The sequence below is a fragment of the Dipodomys spectabilis genome, unplaced genomic scaffold (genome assembly GCF_019054845.1).
Source record: "Dipodomys spectabilis isolate Male_0828 unplaced genomic scaffold, ASM1905484v1 ptg000125l, whole genome shotgun sequence".
In the NCBI taxonomy this organism is placed as follows: domain Eukaryota; kingdom Metazoa; phylum Chordata; class Mammalia; order Rodentia; family Heteromyidae; genus Dipodomys; species Dipodomys spectabilis.
Genome location: NW_024870802.1, coordinates 4,977,937 through 4,998,047, shown reverse-complemented (window position 1 = coordinate 4,998,047; position 20,111 = coordinate 4,977,937). Strand labels below are relative to the sequence as shown.

The following is a 20,111-nucleotide window of genomic DNA, read 5'->3' as shown; positions in this document are numbered from 1 at the left end:
GAGGGAAGTTGGCGCCAGTGCCCGGTGTGATTGGGCAGTTTCACTGGCCACGGCTCCTCCTACTTTTCTTCCCTAGCGAATGAGCGGTCCTGTCGGGAGAGGTGGGGCGGGGCGGTCGGGGCGAGAGTGTGTGGAGGGGCGGGGCGAGTGGGGGAGGGGCAGCGGGGGGCGGTGGTTGGGTAGCGTCGCTCCTAAAGAGGAGGTGGAGGAGGAGGTGGAGGAGGAAGGCGGCGAGCGGGGAGGATGGCGGACACCCGGCTCCTGACGGTAAAGCCGGGGCGGACGGGGCGAAGGGTGTCTGTGGGTCGGTTCTTCTTGCTCGCCTTCCTGTCCGTCCGGCAGTCGGGCTGGCGGTCGATAGGGGGAGGCCCCGCGCTCGCTGACAGGCGGGAGCCCGCGCGGCCCGGGCGAGGCCCGGGGGCTCTGGGAGGCGCCGCGGCGGCCGCCGCTTGTTCGGGTGCTGCGGCCCGGAGCCCTGGGCCCTCGGAGCCCCGGGCTCCTTTGCGGAGCCGTCAGCTGGGCGGCGCCGAGGGCCGCCGGCCGGCTCTGACAGCGCCGGGCCCGGCCTGCGGCGGCCCTGCGGGGAAAGTGCCCGGGCCGGGGCGAGCCGGCGGCGAGGGCGCGGGCTGGGGGGCGCGGGGCGCACGGGGCCCGGCTCCGCGGGGCTCCCGGCGCCGCCGGGCCGGGCTGCGGCCGTCTGGGGTCGCGTCTCAGCTTGGTGGAGCCCGGGGGCTTCGCGGGAATGGGGTGGGGTCTGCCCTCGCCCATCCCCCGGAGCCCACCGCGCCCTCGCCTTTTCCCCCCCCCCCCCCCCCGACCCTTGGTGGAGGGAGGGGAGCGGGTTTCGGGTGTGTTGCCGGGCGAAGCGAGTCGTGGGCGCCCGGGGCCGTCCGGCCCTCCCCGCCCTGTGGCAATCTCCGCGGAGATAGCTTTTAGGGATAGAGGAAAAGTAGTTGAACTCCCCGCCCCCCCCCCCCCCCCGCCCCCCTCGCGACGCCGGAGGCCGCCGGCCCGAGGATTTTTCCCAGCCCCTCCGTATCCATTGTTTTGTACCATCCCCTCCCCCATGCCTAGGTGGAAGAATAATGACTCGGGAGCATTAATTCGCCCTCCTTTCTCTCCCTTTCTTTTCTCTCCTCTCTTCTCTTCTCTTCTCTTCTCTTCTCTTCTGATCTCTTCTGTTCTCTTCTCTTCTTTCTCGAGCAGAGGGTTTGTATTAACTGTGCAAGGATGGGTTTCCAAACAGGTGGAATCTTACCGATTCCAGAATTGGCAACACGCAAAAAAAAAAAAAAAAAAAAAAAAACAAAAAACCCACATTCTTTTTTTTTTTTGCCTAGATTCTCAAATCAGCCCTCACTTAGCGATGTGATCCTCGTCACTGTTCGTTCGTGTCACCACGGTGGTGATGGGAATAAAAGAGGAAGGGCTGTTTTGCAACCACCCCCTCCCTCTCCTCCCCCCCCCCCCCCCCCATATTTTCAGTCTCTGGGGATGCTGAAGCAAAATGAGGTTGCAGATGTGGACGGCACGGTACTTCTCTTCAGCGTGATAACTACCAGTAGTCTCTTAAACTAAAATCCGTGTGATCATGTACGCACTTCGTAGATCCACGCAGAGATGACTATCAAAACTTTTTGCTGTTTTTCGGAATCTGGGTATTCTTGGGTAACCAAGTATTTTTTTTAAATCATCAACATTGAAAAATAAAATTTAAAGACCTCAGTTTGTTAGTATACTAATTTTTATCCTAACCCCCCTAATTCCTTGGCCCTGAGGTTTATTACTGTGTATTGAAGATATTTAGCTATTACTTGTAATATGTAACATTAAATTGATTTACATGTATAATTTGGAGTATATCAAGTTTTGATAGGTTTCTGTGTGACAGTGACGTTTAGGGATAAAGCACCTAATGACACAGGGGGCTGACACCGAGTATGATGAATTTTTTATACTTCTTTAGACATAAAGTACACTGTAGAAATTTTATATTATTATGACTATGCATTTGAAAAACAGATCAGAGACAAAAACGTTTTTGTCTCAAGTTTGTAACTTACAGACTGCTTAAATGTAATGCATGCTAATATATAAAGTTATACAAATGAAATCTCAGTTTTGAGTTATGGACATAGCCTATCTCTATTGATTATTATTACATTTTCCCCAAGGTGCTTGTTCAGTATTTGAAGAAACTACATCTGTCTCAGTTGGCATGTTTTTGAGCTCGTTGTTTTCTCTTATTAGAAATTGTAATGGACTAGAATGATATTGAGATATATTAATTGCAGTTGGATTATTATTAGTAGTTTTTTAAGCTACCATATTCATAAAATTGATCAGATGTGTTTTTTGGTCATTGTAAGATCATACATCAATTTTTGAATTGAAAGCCATTGAGAAGTTTGAAGCATTTTCATACTTCAGTAGGAGCACCAAAATTATACATTATTTTGTTGTACATGGTGGAATTATAGGCTTTTAAAATATTACTGTTCTGTGACTTGGGACAGAACAGAATTCTTTGTCTGGAGACAAAATAGAATTTTTCATTTGACACTGAAAAATAGCGTCTGTTCCCCCTTCCCCCCCACTTAACCATATGGATTGTGGTGGGGGAGGGAGGGAGTGTAGATAAGATTCTAATGCAATGTATAACAAGTTGTATTTATAGTTTTGAAATCTGTAGTTTTGAAATTTATAGTTTTGGAATATCAAATATTTGTGAAATTTTATGTTTCTAGAAAACTTGTGGTTTTTGTTTTTGTTCTCAGTACTGAGATTTGAACTTTAACACCTTGCACTTACTTAGTTTGCTTGCTCAGCTGGTACTTTACCACTTGAACCATACCTCCATCCTGGCTTTTTGTTGGTTATTTTAGACATGGATTCTAGGAGATTTCTTTGCTCAGGCTTATTTCAGAACCTTGATCCTCTGGATCCAGACTTCTAAGTAGCTAAGACCAAAGGCATGAGCTATTGTTATCTGGCTGGAAACTTACATCCTTTTAAACTGTTCAAGGAATGTTTAGATTTTTTTTTAGTAAAAAAAATATTTAAATATGAAACCCTTTTTTATCTTATGATAGAAATACTCTGTTGGATGAAAAGGTACTTATTTTTGAGAGTGAAGAGTAAATGTGCTGCTTATGTGTCCATGTGTGGAGAAAAAAGATTTCTGCTTATAACAAGACAAAAAAATTCTCAAAATAAAAAAGCTAACTCACGACTCGTGATGAATTATGGGATTTATAGGTTGAATTTAGTGTAAGAATTCTGAAACTTTTCAATAAAAATATTAGGAAATTGATATAAAAATTCTTTAGCACTAATAAGACTGGTAAAGAATTGAAAAATATTTTGTTGTACATGAATTGCATAGACAGGCTATAATTCAGCAGTTGAGTGATACATTAAGTACTTTATATGAATTGAGTCCTGCAAATATTAGGTTGGTAGATATTTGTTATTTTTAAACTTTTAAATTTTACATATTATACTCTTCAGAAATGTGCTTTTGTAAATCAGTGTAGGCTGAAAGAAATCTGAAAAACATTCTAAATACTTAACTACATTAATTTAAGGTAAAGTAGTGTTTTTTTTCCCCAGATATTTTATCTTGGTTCCCATTTTTTTTTTTTAGCACAGTGTCTTTAATTCCTCAAAGCATAGCATAGTTCAAGCACAGAAAGAATATTATAATTTACAAGAAGCCCCGAAACTTCTGAGATGTTGATAGTATGTCTGCTTCTTGTGAGGGTATGCAGTTCTTAAAATCAAGATTTGAAAGAAAACTAAATAGACTTCATGCTATATATTTCATTCCAACTTCTGAAGTTCAGAACTGATTGCAAGAAGTAGTGCATTCTGGAAAAGGTAAAGTTTCCGTACAGGAAAGAATGAACATATTGCTTGTAGGTAAAACATTACAGGAGATCTTAGACAAGGATATAATTGGTCTCTATGTAAAGTATACCTGAAAGACAGGATTTGTTTTGCAGTCTTGTGCCTGGCAGGTTTTTTTTTTTTTTGGGTCCGGTCGTGGGGCCTGAACTCTGGGCCTGAGCACTGTCCCTCAGCTCTTCAGCTCAAGGCTAGTGCTCTACCACTTGAGCCACAGCACCACTTCCGGCTTTTTTCTTTTTGCTTATGTGGTGCTGAGGAATTGAACCCAGGGCCTCAGGCATGCAAGGCAAGTGCTCTACCACTGAGCCAACTTCACAACCCCCTTGCCTGGCAGTTTTTGTCTTTTGTTTATGGCACTATTAAGACATAGAATTTAGAATGTACATTGTTTGCTCTTTATAACTTATGTAGAAGTCTTATAATTGTAAGTAATTTTATAGCTGATAATTTTTTCTTTAAATTTTTCTGATTTTTTTTGAAGGAAATATGGAAATGGTTTGTCCTAACAGCTAATTTCTAGAACTTTGAGTTAATTTCATCAGATTTGGACTTTCTCAGCTTTTGTGTTGTATAACACTTCCTGTTTTCAAGACTTTTGGTCCTGCAAATAGCCTGTAGATTAACTTTTTACTTCTGTTCTCTATGTCTTACTAATGTTTTATATTCACTAATGTCATAGAACTTCTATTGAATGCCGTGTGCATCCAAGACTGCAGGGGTACATTTTTGATGTTTTCTGCTTTCAGTAAGTTTAGAGTTTGTTGCATGACCTGGGCAAGTCAGTAGCTTATTGTTATGCAATGTGACAAGTGCTTTAACAGCAGAAAATTCAGATAAGATTAAGACTCAGACTACACGTATAACTGGGGATCTTCACTGGAGGACAGGCTTGTATTACTAACTCTTGAGAAACAAGTATGATGGTTGAGAGGTAGAAAAAGTGCTGATGTTAGAGACTTCATTGAAGGACTACTTAAATTCCAGTAATAGCGCTTTAAATCCTACATTAGACTTTCATTAAAACATATTTTTAAAGTGGTTATTTCTTGTGCATCCAGTTGAATCTGGGCCTTGAATTGTGGCCCTTTGTTAATGTTGAGGGGCTTGTTCCAGATCATTATTTAAAACTTGTATATAAGTGAAATTTTCTTTTCTTTTGGTGTTAATCCTGGGGCTTTTTTGCTCAAGGGTAGAGTTCTACCACTTGAGCCACAGCTCTGCTTCTGTATTTTTGGTGTTTAATTGGATATAAGAGTCTCAGGAATTTTCCTGCCTGAGCTGGCCTTGAAATGCTCCTCAGAACAGCCTTCTGAGTAGCTGGATTACAGGCGTGAGCCATTGGTGGCCCAGCTGAATAATGTTTTAGCTAACTAAAAGTAGTACATATCACTCTTAATTTGTGATAATTCCTAAATTTACAACTTGAGTATTAATACATTTCAGAATCATATTTAAATTCTCTCTTTTTCTCTCCTTCCTCCCTCCCTCCCTCCCTCCCTCCCTCCCTCCCTCCCTCCCTCCCTTCCTTCCTTCCTTCCTTCCTTCCTTCCTTCCTTCCTTCCGCTCAAGTCTGGCTACTTCCGGTTTTCTGAGTGGTTTATTGGAGATAAGAGTCTCACAGACTTTCCTCCCGGCTGGCTTTGAACTCGTGATCCTCAGATATCAGCCTCTAAGTAGCTAGGATTATAAGCGTGACCTACCAGCACCCGGCTCAAGGCTCAATGCTCATCTATCAAGAGTAAACTTGCTTTGAATTCATAGCACAAGTTTATTACACAAACATTTAAAAATTACTTCTTTGAGTATATTCAGAAATCTTTGTACACTGACTTGACAGTGCCCACTCTTTCCTTAAACTGTGGTTAGCATTTAAGCTTGTCATGATGTTATCTGAACTGGAGTATTGAGGAATTTGTTTTGCTTTTTATTCTTTCAAGACATGGTCTGTGTAGATATCCTTGGCTGACCTAGAACTTGGTTTTTCTGCCTCAGCCTTGGAGGTCTGTGATTACATGTATGAAGCACCAAATCTAGTGATTAAACAGATGTTCATACAGTCTGATTTAATATTTCTCAGCGTAGTGAGGCCCATGTAGACCTCCTAAACTCCATTCCTCTGAAAAGTGCTAATAGTTTTTTTCATACTGCTTTTTTTTTTAATCCCAATTTTCCATCTAGTGATATTCATCACAGAAATTTACTTTTTATTTATTTTATTTTATTTTTTTGGTCCAGTCGTGGGGCCTGAACTCTGGGCCTGTTCTACCACTTGAGCCACAGCACTACTTCTGTTTTTTTTTTTTTTCTTTTTTTGTTTATGTGGTGCTGAGGAATTGAACCCAGGGCCTCATGCGTGCAAGGCAAGTGCTCTACCACTGAGCCACCTTCCCAGCCCACTTTTTATATTTTTTACGTTTTAGCATTTAGCTTAAATAACATTCATCCCAATTTACTTACTGAAAAACTAAACTTTCTGGTATTTTCTTCTTGGATGCTATCCACTGTATTCTTCTCTGGCTCAACTAATCACTCACACCTTAGGCTTCAGTTCTATATCACATCGTTTGGGAGACTTGACCCCAAGTTAGATTTTCCTATTTTTTGGTTTTGTTTTTCCTTTTTTTGGTTGGTTGTGAGGCTTGAACTTAGGGCCTGGGAACTGTCTCTGACCTCTTTAGCTAACGGCTTGTGCTCTATCACTATGAGCCACAGTTCCACTTTTGGTTTTCCAGTGGTTATTTGGAGATTAGAGTCTCAAGAGGACTTTCTGCTCCAATTGTCTTTGAACCACAGTCCTCAGATCTCAGCCTCTAAGGAGGATTACAGGTGTGATCTGGCATCTGGCAAGATTCTCCTTTGCTAAGGTCCCTTAGCATTTATATTTCCTCTTTATAGCATCCTTTCATAATGACATTTGTTTTTTAATGTTTGTCTTTTTTGTAAACTTCATGTGTAGTAATAACTGTCTTTACTACTGTTTTTTCAGCATGCAAAGTCTATTCTGTATAGGCTTCAACAATAAAAATTTGTTTTAAATGAATAGTTTAGAGTCTCAAACAAACTGAGCAGGACATTTAAAAGAACAAAGAGATATTATCACATTGTTCTTAAACACATATTACCTGCCTTTAGTAGCATCCTTCAAGTGTTAATTTGTGCTTTTTAAACTGTCACATATAGTTTTAAGAAGCTTGATAATCAAATATTAAACACTTAAGAGATATGAGTTGAAAATGAGAGCAGAGGAAAACTTCAATTGCAGAATTTAAAAAAATAGTATTTTCAAAATACCATTTGTTTTATACATGATTTTTCAGTGATGATTTAAGATAATAAAATAGTAGTTAATTATATATTGTTAAAGATATCAAAAGACCAGGTTTCTATCTGTAATGATGGAATTTAAAGTTCTTAACATGTTAAGCATTTTTACTAGAAAGATTTGCTTAATGAAGTATAACATAATAGTTCTCAGTTTTTATTGAGTGTGCATGCGCACTTGCGCACCCAATAAAGAGGTAGGTGTGTGTGTGTGTGTTACTAGGGTTTGAACTAAAGGCCTTGCACTTGCCAGGGAGGTACTTCACTGCTGAAAAATGTTTCCAGCCCTTATTTGTGTTGGTTGGCTGCCTGAATCTCAACCAGCCTATTTCAGCCTGCTATAGCTAGAGTGGCATGTACAAACCACACCCAGCATCCTTTCATTGAGATTGAGGTTCATGAACTTTTCTGACTGGCCTGGCCTGGACTAGGCTCCCATTTTCAGCCCCTCCAAGAAACTAGGATTATAGAGATATATGTTTATGCTTAGCAATGTTTCTTTGTTTAGCTAGCTATGAGATGTATACAATTTTGTAACAGTTTGGTGGGTTTTCGGTCAGTGTTGTATGAAACACAGCCTTTACAATGATTTAACTACAAAGACTAATAATAAATACTGCTATAGCTTTTATTCTGTTACTGAGAGTAAGCTTTATTCTCTTGGCATCTCCTGATCATCTGGACAGGGAACATTAGATTGAAGGTCACTGTAACTTCTTTGCTAGTAATATCTAAGAGATTGGGTGACCTGAAATAGGTTATATTTAGTTCAGCTTTGGTTTGTATATATCAGGGATAGAGAGTTCAAATTTTACTGGAAAGCTTTAGTTCTGTTTCAGGTAGAGCATGTGTGTGTACTGTTACTGGGGTGTGGCTTTTTAACTCAAGACTGGCACTCTGGCACTTGTTACACCTCTATTTCCAGCTTTTAGCTAGTTAATTGAAGTTAAGAGTCTCTTAAATTTGTCTGCCTGGTCTGGCTTTTGAATCTTCAGCTCTCAGCCTCCTAAATAGTGCATTCCTTTTTTTCCTTAGGATCTCTTGAATTCTGTGTCTATAATAAGGATAGAACTAACTATTCTGTTGCTAAAACAAATATTGGTTTATATACCATGTGTTAATTACAGTTCTAAATTCATAGAAGTGGGATGCTTACATATTCCAGGCAGCTTAAAATAGTAAGGTTTTATGACTTAATCTTGACGAAATTTATTTCTGTACTTTGGAAGTAGTGATTTGAAATTCTTAATACTAGAAATATGGCCTTGTTTCAGAACACCCACCAAGCAACTGTGGGAACTCAGCATACTAAATGGCTGGTAGTACTGCAGTGTTCCCCCTACCCCCCACACCTCCTGTTATATAATAGCTTATAGTAGTACACAGAGAACATGAGTATTTGGGACATGAACCAAGTGTTTTTAAGCCCAAAGAATTTGAGACTATCTGAAACTTTATTTTGTACATTAAGGCTCTAAAGATTATCCAATATAACTTATCTGTGAGGTTGATATTGGGCAAGTGATGCTTTAGGATATATATAAGGCTGAAAAGCAAGAATTATTTTGGGGTTTGAGAAATAATTTTAAAAAATTGTTACTATTCTCAACAACGTTGAGAGGTTTTATTAAGAAAAGTTTGGGCTGGTCTCACTCCTGTAATCTAGCTATTCAGGAAGCTGAGATCTGAGGATCGAGGTTCAGAGCCAGGCAGAGCAGAAAAGTCTGTGAGACTTTTTCTTTTTCTATGGTTCTGGGGCTTGAATGCCTGGCCTGGGCATTGTCCCTGAGCTGCTTTTGCTCAAGGCAAGTGTTGTGCTGCTTGAGCCATGGCACCATTTCTGGCTTTTTTGAATAGAGGCAAGAGTCTCACAGAATTTCCTGGCTTCGAACTGCAATCCTTAGATCTCAGCCTCCTGAGTAGCTAGGATTATGGCATGAGCCACCAGCACCTGGCTCTGTGAGACTTATCTTCAGCTACCAAAAAAGCTAGAAGTGGAAGTGTGGCTTAGGTGGTAAAGCCTAGTCTTGAGCATAAAAGCTAAGCGACAGTGCTCAAGCCCTGAGTTCAAGCCCCAAGACCAGCACACACACAAAAAAAGCGATAAAAGTTTGGTAACTGATATGAACATTTCCATGATGTTTATGTATACTATTTAAAAATTTCAGTGAAAATATTTTCTATTTCAATATTGCTCCTTGGTGTTGTGCAGCCTAAACACTGTAATATTGTTAGCCAGGGTGGGTGTAAGAATGGGACCCAGGGCTGGGAAGGTGGCTCAGTGGTAGAGCGCTTGCCTTGCATGCATGAAGCCCTGGGTTCTATTCCTCAGCATCACATAAGCTGAAAAAGCCGGAAGTAGAGCTATGACTCTAAGCTATGACTCTAAGTAGTAGAGCACTAGCATTGAGCTGAAGAGCTGAGGACAGTGCCCAAGACCAGAGTTCAGGTCCCACTACTGACAAAAAAAAAAAGAAAAAGAAAAAGAGAAAAAGAATGTGATCCACTAGTTTATTTTTGTGGTTAGGAAAATAGTCATAAAGGAATTTCCAATTGTACTTTCATCAAGTTTTTTAATTAAAAAAAGACCAATGCTGGGTTCCAGTGGCTTTATACCTGTAATCCTAACTACTCAAAAGGCTGAGATGAGGGTTGCCATTCGAAGCCAATCCTGGCACAAAAGTCGATGAGACTCTTATCTCCAGTAAACCACTCAAAACACTCAGAAAAAGCTGGAAGTGGTGCTTGGCTACTCTTAAACACAAAGAGGCTCTGGGACAGTGCCCCAGCCCTGAGTTCAAGTCCCAGGACTACCAAGTAAATAAAAAATAAAAAAGGACCAAGTTGAGGCTGTGTTAATTGCAAAAACTGGATATTAGCATTTTAAAATGATCTATGGCAAGATTGTGAAGATTTTTATTAAAGTTGAAATTAAGTTTAATGTAATTGAAATTTTGCTCTTTTATTAAAATTCTTTGAAAATTGATCATTGATGAATACTATATTTATATGATTAATGTATTTATTTATTTTGTTGGTCATGGGGCTCAAACTTAGGGCCTGGGCTGTCCCTGGGCTTTTGCACTGAATGCTAGCACTCTACCACTGTGAACTACAGTGCCACTTCTGGTTTTTTGGTTGAGATGAGTCTCACAGGCTTTTCTGCCCCAGCTGACTTCAAACTGTGATCCTCAGATCTCAGTCACTTAAGTAGCTAGGATTGTAGATAGGCTTGAGCCACTGGCACCTGGCATGTGATTAATGTTTTAAAAAATGTTAAGTAGGAGTCTGGGAAGGTGGCTCAATGATAGAGTGCTTGCCTTGCATGCATGAGGCTCTGGGTTCAATTCCTCAGCACCACATAAGTAGAAAAAGCCGGAAGTGGTGCTGTGGCTCAAGTGGTAGAGCACTAGCCTTGAGCTGAAGAGCTGAGGGACAGCTCCAAGGCCCAGAGTTCAGGCCCCACAACTGGCAAGAAACAAACAACAAAAATATGTTAAGTAACACTTCTTATTCTTAATATAAGTACTGCCCAGTACTTATGATATGCAAATTTATAATATTTGAGTTGCTTCCAAGAGTAAAAAATCTTTATTGTTAAATAATAGAGTTTTTTTTTTCTGGTATGACTTTAAAAATGGATCACTTGCTGCCTATAAATTACTAAGTGATTTGCATATTTAGGTGTGGGAATGTTTTTATAACCAAGTTTCTGTAACTATTTCAGAATTACATTTGGGAGCCAACCAGCCTCTCATAGTTCATGCATATAATCCTAGCTACTCAGGAAGCAGAGATCTGAGGACTGAAGTTTGCAGCTAGCCCAGGCAGGCAAATCTTAGGAGTCTTTTATCTCCAATTAACTAGTAAAAGGCTGGAAATTGAGTGACTCAAGTGGTAGAATACCAGCAGTAAGTGAAAAACCCCTGTGAGAGGGAGAGGCCCTGCTTTTAACCCCAGTATTTATACCCTGCCCCCGAAAAAAGGAAACCACATGGATTTGTCTGAATTTTGACTGCTATAATAAAATACAGATACTGTGTAGCTGAAACAAAAAACACATTTTTTTCAGTGTTTTGGATGCCAGCAAGATGAACGTGCCAAACACTTCTCTTCCTAACAAGGAAGCATCAGGAAGAATGACAGACAAGTTCTATGTTTTTTTTTTGGGGGGGGGGTCAGTCGTGGGCCCTGAACTCTGGGCTTGGGTACTGTCCTTGAGCTCTTTAGCTCAAGGCTAGCGCTCTACCACTTGAGCCACAGCACTACTTCTGGCCTTTTCTGATTATGTGGTGCTAAGGAATTGAACCCAGGGCTTCATGCATGCAATAGGCAAGCACTCTATCACTGAGCCACCTTCCCAGCCCTCTATGCTCTTCTTAAAATGACATTCATTTTGCTGGGTGAGGGTGTTCATGCCTGTCATAACTAGCTACTTAGGAGGCTGAGATGTGCGAATCATGGTTCAAAGCCAGCCTGGTCAGGAAAGACCTTGAAACTATTATCTACAATAAACCATCAAAAAATTGAAAGTGGAGCTATGGCTCCAGTGGAAGAGTGCTAGCCTGAGCAAAAAAGGGTCGGGGCAAGTGACCTGAGTTCTAGCTCCAGGACTGGCACAAAAAAACAAAACAACAAACCAGCATTAATCTCATGAAGACCCTAACCCATGACTTCATTTAAATTCACATAAGCCTTAGCAAGGAATTCTGTTACATTAGGAAGATAGGAGATAATATAGTACATGTCAGTTGGGAAATGAGATGTTTTTAGTTGGTTAAATCATAAAAGTTATAAAATGTCTCATGCCTTTCAATATTTTGACTATCTCTGTTCGGAGAAATTTCTTAGTAACCTTAAGTTTAATTGGGCTGCCTGGTATTTTTGAGCTTGTATGAATAATATTTTTACTTTGGAATATTTGGAAAAATAATACAGAGATAAACGAGATTATAATTGCCCAAAACCAAATGATCAGCATAGTAGGTAAATAATTAGTTGAGCAAAAGTCTTTCTCTGAATAATGTCTCAAAAACGGACTTTGTACAAGTTTGAAGAGCCATTTGTTTTATAATGGTAGCTACTTCTGGGAGACCATACACTTTAACCTTGTTGTTTAGAGTACTTTTTTTTTTTTTTTGGTCTGTTGTGGGGCTTGAACTCTGGGCCTGGGCACTGTCTCTCAGCTCCTCAGCTCAAGGCCATACATGTCAATACATGTATCAGCCAAAGAACACAGAAGAGTGAGGGGAAGCCACTTTGCCCTCTCTTACAGTTTCCTAGTTCTACGTATAAAGCCATAGCACCACTTCTGTTTTCTGGTGGTTACTTGGAGATAAGAGTCTCACGAATTTTCATTGCCAGGGCTGGCTTTGAACCCATGATCCTCAGATCTCAGCCTCCTAAGTACCTAGATTACAGGCATGAGCCACAAACGCCTGGCTTCAGTACTTCTTTTTTGTTGATATGGGCTTTTTTTATATTTAACAAAATACAGAACGCTTCTCGAATTTACATCTTATCCTTGCACTAGGGCCATGCTAATCTCTGTAGTGTGTGAGTGTAGAGTTTGAATCCAGGGCCTGTGCTACTACTGAGCTATAGCTCTAGAGCTTTCATCCCAACTTATTTAAGTATATGGCTGCTGAAGTGAACAGTTTCTGCTAAAGAGTGAGTACTGGTAATGGGAAGTACTTGGAACTAGATCAAGTAAACCACATGTATGGATTTATACAACAAAAATGAAGGATTAATGATAGCATCAACAAGCTGAAGACCAGTCATGGGGCTTGAACTCTGGACCTGTGCTATCCCTGAGCTCTTCATCTCGAGGCAAACGTTCTCCCACTTGAACCACACAGTGCCACTTCTGGTTTTCTGGTGGTTAATTGGAGATTAAAGTCTCATGGACTTTCCTGCCTGGGCTGGCTTTGAACTGTGATCCTCAGATCCAGCCTTCTGAGTAGCTGGGATTACAGGTGTGAGCCACTGGCACCTGGTTAAATTGGATATTTATTTTTAGTTGCAGTTACTGTTGGATATTGTCATCATAATCTATATAGCCTAGAATAGTAACTATGTTTATTTGGCTTTATACGTAGAACTAGGAAACTGTAAGAGAGGGCAAAGTGGCTTCCCCTCACTCTTCTGTGTTCTTTGGCTGATACATGTATTGACATGAGACTGGTGAATGCCTATAATGCCAGCTACATAGGAGGCTCAGGTTGGGGGCATCACTATATGAAATATGGCTTTATCTTTATTCTTCACCTATCTTTATTCAAATGTTTATTGAGCACTTACTCTGTGCTAAGTATAAAGTCATGAAGCACTTTACAATTAAAACTTTTTCTTTACATAATGAGCAAGCTGTCTAGTTATGATTCATTAATAAGTTCTAAGTCAGTCAGTCCCCAGTCCGTCCGTTCCCCGCCCCCCTCCCCCCTGTGGCATTGGTGCTCAGGGACTCATGCTGCTAGGCAAGTTCTCTACTACTCGGGCTACATTTCCAGTCTTTTTTGTTTATTTTTTCAAACATCTTGCTTTTTGCCCTGGACTAGCTTACAGCCTGCCACGTAGCTGAAATTATGGTAATATGTCACGATGTCCAGCCAAATGATTGAAATGGGGTCTAAGTTTGCCTGGGCTGGAAATCTTGCCTGGAAATCTCTCTCAGACTACAGATGTGAGCCGTTATGCCTAGTTAGAATTGAAATGGGGTCTAAGTTTGCCTGGGCTGGAAATCTTGCCTGGAAATCTCTCTCAGACTACATATGTGAACTGTTATGCCTAGTTAGTATTTATCATTTTTTTCAGTAAACAAAATGGCTTTAAGTATATTTCTAAGTCCTGGGATACAACTGAAAAAAAAAATGGCTTTCTGGGCCCTATTTTCCCCAAAGTTTTAAATGAGTCATCTAACCGGGGAGGTATAATATAGGATGCTAAATGTTCTGACAAAGGGAAGTTTTAAGTGGGAGCATGGAGGAGATGATAGGCAAAAAAGCTTCTCAATAAGGAGTAAATGGGAGTTTTCTCAGTGACAAACTGCAACACTGTGATTCAAGCAAAAGAAAATAGCTTCTTTAAAAGTAATGGACACAAGAAATGGTAGGCCCCTCTATGGTATGTGAAAGAGGTTCATGTGACCACATTATGAAGTGGAAAACATTAGATTTGTGGCAGAAGTAAGCAGGGGCTAGTCTTGAAAAGCTTGATAATCCCTGCTAAAAATTTTAGGTTTTATCATGAAAGCTACCTCTACACGTTTTAAATTGGCCGTAACCTGTTAGCATTTGGAAGATCACTCTAATTACAGTGTAGTGATTAGGTTAAGTGCAGGATTGGGGGTGGATATGGTGAGATGAGGTAGAAGGCTATTAGAGGAGAGACTGTATTTCCAGTGGGACAGTGAGAGTAAACAGCAGTTGATAGAGTTGGGGGAGTTTGGGAAGAAGAGTAGTATTTGGTAGTTATTGTTAGGATATGAGGATAAAGAGAGAAGGGGTCATGATGACTCCAGGATTCCTAGTCCCCTTTCACCTTTCTGGGTTTATTTCTGTTTACATGTTGTCAGTTTTAAGAGGCTTTTCCGGATAGCTCCTACTTCCAAGGCTGAGGCTGGGTTAAGCTTGGCTTCTTTATTTTGCACATCACATATATACTATTCCTTGCTTTATAGGCAAGACTTAGACCTTATTAAAATTACACCCATATCACCTTGCACAATGATGATATGTGATATTGAGTGAATGAAAATAGTTTTTATTTATTAAAATCTGAATGTTTGTTGGAAAACCTTTTTCTGAACTGTTAATATCCAAAGACTTGTATTACCGCTTCAAATTAAACTCAGATCACTTTATGACTTCATAAAGATAAATGTGTGTTGTAACTTCAACCTGGTGAATTAAGCTCTTTATGGGATACTATTGGACTAATTCATATGAACTTTATTAAGTTAGACTAGAGATTGCATTCAGGTTTTCTTAGTTTTAGTTTGTTTTAACTTTTTCAGTTTAAAAATCAATGTTACCAAACAAATTGGCAATGTTAGTTTATTTTTATCTCAAAATGAAAGGAACTTTCCTTCTTAATAAAGGATTAGTCATTGTATATATTTAAATGATACACTTATAAGGGATAAACGTAACTCACACATAGTTAAAGGGTAACATTGCAAATATTTTCTAGACTTTTAAAAGCTACACTTTTCTATATGTATATGATTATGATAAAATTGACATAAACTACACAAGTAAGATATTAATGTCTAGTAATAAGTAGATCCATTGTTACAACACGTCAGTAGATAGGATTACTAGCCACATTTGTGGTACATATAGTGTGGACAGTTCACAACTCTGTGTGGGATGGGGCAGAGGTCCTGGACACACTGTATCATGCTGTTCAGATGGAGACACAATTTAAAACTTAAGTATTGTTTACTTATAGAATCTTTCATATTTTTGGACTAAATAATAACTAAAATCACTGTGGAAAGTGAGAGAGTTAGGAAGGGACTACTCTACTATGCAGTTCTTTTATGCCAGGACATAAGGTATAACAACAGAAGTATACTTACAGGTGTGAAGCAGTACAGCATAAAGATGTAAGTGTGCTCCCAAGCCCATTTATTCTCCCCAGTTTTTATTGGTTATAAAGCATTATCAAAGTATAGCATTTATATTATAACATACATTCAAAGTATATATATTTATATTACAACAATCATTTTTTACTGTCTGAAAACAATGCTCATTTTCTTGCTGTAGTTTTTCTTTTATCTTTTACAGGGCTAAACATTACCATCTGTTTGCATTCCCATTTTTGCATGTTTAATAATTAACTGTTTCCTTAATTCTGAACTACAGTTAGACAAGAATAAATTCCTTTATTATTATTATTATTATTATTTGGTGCTGGTACTGAGAGCTTGAACTTAGAGCCTGGGAGCTATCCCTTAGCTTTTTTGTTCAAGGCTGGTGCTCTGCTACGCACAGCTTTTGATTAATTGGAGATAAGAGTCCCATTGACATTGCTGCAAGGTCTGTCTTTGAACTGTGGTCCTCAGATCTCAAGCTTCCTGAGTAGCCAGGATTATGGGCTTGAATCTCCAGTTCCCAGCAGGGTATAAATTCTTGGAGTCTAATTTTTCCTTGAGACCTATTTTATAGTTATTCCTTAATTGATTTAAAAAAAAAAGCATTGATATCTCCCTCACAGTTTTAAGTAGCAGTATTTTTGGCCTAATTTTCAGTTTAATAAATTTGAAATACAAGCCAGGCACTGGTGGTTCACCCCTGTAATCCTCCCTACTCAGGAGGCTGAGATCTGAGGATTGCTGTTGAAAGCCAGCCTGGGCAGGAAAGTCTGTGAGACTCTTATCTCCAATAAACCACTCAGAAAACTGGAAGTGGCACTGTGGCTCAAGTGGTAGAGCGTTCGCCTTGAGCTGAAGAGCTGAGGGACAGCATAAAGGCCCAGAGTTCAAGCTCTATGACCAATTAAAATACAATAATTTTACTAGTATTTAGCTGTTAGTTGTGTCTGCTTTACTTAGGAATCTATATCCTTTCAGAGTAAATGATTTAAGTTCTGTCTCTCTTTATGTCAGTGATGCCAAGTAAAGTCTGTAAGAATTTCTAGTTTCTTAGAGAATTGTTTGGTTTGTCCTGGCATGTGACCTGTCTTTGAGGTGTGAGGCTGCGGGCCCTCCCTCACTGGTGGTCTTCAGCATTCCTCTACCTGTACTCATCGCTAACCCTTATTTAGTATGGCTGGGGTTCGCTTCTAGTTTGTCGAAGTTGTATATTGTATTTCTCTTTTTATTGTCTTTCCTCGTTGTGGAGAAAGTTTTCTAGAGGAAGGAGGGGCTATACCTTCTTTTTCTCTGCATTTTAAATTAGAAAATGCTAAGAGCCGCAGGTTCACTTTTGTTATGATAGTAATCACTTTATGTAAGGAATAAAATGTGCTGATGTAGTGTTCTGAAAGCCAAAACCAGTTTATAGAGGGTCTTTTAGATCATTTTTAAATAAGTGGCACTGAGATCACACCAGGACCTTCTACATGGTAGGAGACTGGACTATATCCTTAGCTTTAGGTCTTATTTTTGAGAATAAAAAGAAAAATCATATTCTGATGTTAAAGTTTTAAGTATGTGTGAATCCTTAGACCAGAGACTATTTGCCTCTAGTTAGCATTACTTTTATTTGTCACTGCTTTTAGATATTGATTCCTTTTTCAAGTGAATTTGAAATTGAATTTTTATACTCTAGATTCTGCCACTGAGATATTTTTACTTTAAGGCTTTTGATGTAATAATGTACTTGGAATAATTTAGTATTCTGAGTGGTATCTTGCTTTGCAGGAAACAGTCAATTTTGTTTTCTCATTTAATGAACATTATTAAAAATTTACTTGAAAAATCTACCTGATTCTTCTGTTCCTTCCTCCTTTCCTTTCTTTCTTCCTTTTCCTTCCTTCCATTCTCTTCCTCATTCCTTTATGTATTAACTGCCGGTACTGGGTTCTGAATTCAGGCTTTTGGCTGATGATCTACTACTTGAGCCACACCTGTATCCTGATTTTTGCTGCTTAATTGAAGATGGACTTCTCATGGACTTTACTGCCCTGTCTGTCTTCCAAATCACAACCCTCCCATCCTAGTCTTCTCTGTAGCTAGAATTATAGAGCTATTGGTGCCTGGTTTCTTTCTGTTTTCTGATTTGAAAAAAGTCTTTGTTTTCATTTGACTCAATTCCTAGCCTGTTAGCAAGAGCAAAGTGACAGATGAGGAAAGGTGCATATTTTTCTCCACAGCATTTCTTGACTAAGGGTATTACTTTCTTAGTCCCAAATACAAAAGGACATAGAACAGCTTCATTAATGATGTTAATGCTTGGAAGGTTATTGCAGCAGTTTTCAGTGGTTTTTGTCAGTCATGGTGCTTGAACTCTGGGCCTGGGTACTGTCCTTCAGCTCTTCGGCTCAAGGTTAGTGCTCTACCACTTGAACCACAGCGCCACTTCCAGTTTTATAGTAGTTTATTGGAGATAAGAGCCTCATGGATGTTCTGCTTGGGCTGGCTTTGAACTGCCAGATCTCAGCCTCCTGAGTAGCTAGGATTACAGGCGTCAGCCACCTGTGCCTGCCAGCTTTCAGTTTTTTAAAATTAAGAGATACCTCTTTTTTCATATTTCATCTTTTAAAATTTTATTATTGTTAGTATAATGGTGACATACAGATGGGTTACAGTTACATCAGTCAGGTAAAGAGTACATTTATTTTTAGACCTTTTCACTCTTTCCCTCACTCTTTTCTCCCAGTTTTCCCCTCCCATACCTTGCCCTCAAATTGTATAGTTCATTGTTAGCATATTGTCCTGTGAGTACCATTGCTGCATTTTTTCACCCTTTGTTCCTCCATTTCTGTTCCTCCCCTTACACTCCCAAAGACATAAAAACAACAAAAAGAAAAGAAAAAACAGCAAAAAAGAGAAAAAAGCCTCTTGTTTCCATTTCCTGGAGTTCATTTCAGTAAATACTACTTTGTATGATCAGATGCATACATAGGCATTATACCTTTCTGTTCCTCTTCTAAAGAGTAGCCTCCTTTGGTAGCTTTCAGTTTTAATGTCTTTGCTATTTTATGATTTCATGATTTTAATGATGCTATTAATGATTTCATTAATACATAAATCTCAAATTTTTACTCATTTTGTAAAAATCTATTGATATAATTGATCTACGTTTTCTTCTAAATCATTGGACTGTGAGTGAGTGCTTAAAACACTAGAGACTAAGAGGTACTCCTCTGAAAGGTTTTTTTTTTTTTTTTTTTTTGGATCCGGTCGTGGGGCCTGAACTCTGGGCCTGGGCATTGTCCCTCAGCTCTCCAGCTCAAGGCTAGCACTCTACCACTTGAGCCACAGAGCCACTTCTGGCTTTTTAAAAAATTTTTCTGCTTATGTGGTATTGAGGAATCAAACCCAGGGCCTCATGCATGCAAGGCAAGCACTCTACCACTGAGCCACCTTCCCAGCCCCCGAAAGGGTTTTTTGACCCAAATGTGTTTGAAGTCTTCTGCATAATGTAATAATGGATTCTGTAAAGGTAATAAAGAGTTACAAATTAAAAATTGTTTGAAACATATCTTATTATGAATCTACTTTGGCCACAGAACTGTTATAATACTCTGTTATGCATTTTGGGAAAAAGTTGAGAATATTTTTGGATTGGAATTATTGTTAGACTATTCCAAAATATATGTTTGATTGACTGTTAGGTCTATCTACAAACCTAAGAAACTTAATCAACTTCTTAATATGGGTAAATAGTTTAATTAAGTAAATATACTCAGAACATTTAATTATGATAGTTTTTTTCCTCCCGAGGGATGTTAGGTCTAGGAATTTTGTCAGAATTGATCTTCTAAACTAGAAGTAACCCTTTTTAAAAATATATTTTAACTTTTGTTATATTGGGTAGTTACTCAAATATAAGCACAAAGGAGTTACCATTCAGCAAATCAGTTTATAAGTACAGTGTGTCTGGCTTCATGTGCCACCTTCATTATTTTCCCCTAATCTTCCCAACCAACCCTCCTCCTTAGTTTTCTTAGTTTCATAGACTGTGCATTGAATATTATGACTGTATTCTCTCCCCATTTCTGTCTTCATTCCACCCTCTCCAAAACCTCCACTCCATACTTTTCAGGTGCCAGTTTCCAGTCATTCATTTTGTTGCACTCTGAGTTTCTCTATCTCTGTCTATGTCTCTCTTGTCTTTCTGTCTGTCTTTCTGTCCTGGAGCTTGAACTCAGGGCCTTGGCACTATCCCTGAGCTTCTTTTGCTCAAGTTAGCACTCTACCACTTGAA

The 20,111-nt window shown here is 39.4% G+C and overlaps 1 protein-coding gene across 2 annotated transcripts in view; it reads left to right on the top strand.

Moving 5' to 3' along the window:
- The window catches only part of Shoc2 (SHOC2 leucine rich repeat scaffold protein), a 68,622-nt gene that overhangs the window by 695 nt on the left and 47,816 nt on the right, over positions 1-20,111 (top strand). The window contains exon 1 of one of the 2 annotated variants that reach the window (XM_042689686.1): positions 205-267. The exons of the other annotated variant lie outside the window; for it this stretch is intronic. The gene's annotated coding sequence lies outside the window, so the exon portion shown is untranslated. Of the gene's footprint in view, positions 1-204; positions 268-20,111 lie in introns of those variants that run through there. 2 annotated transcript variants of the gene reach the window in all.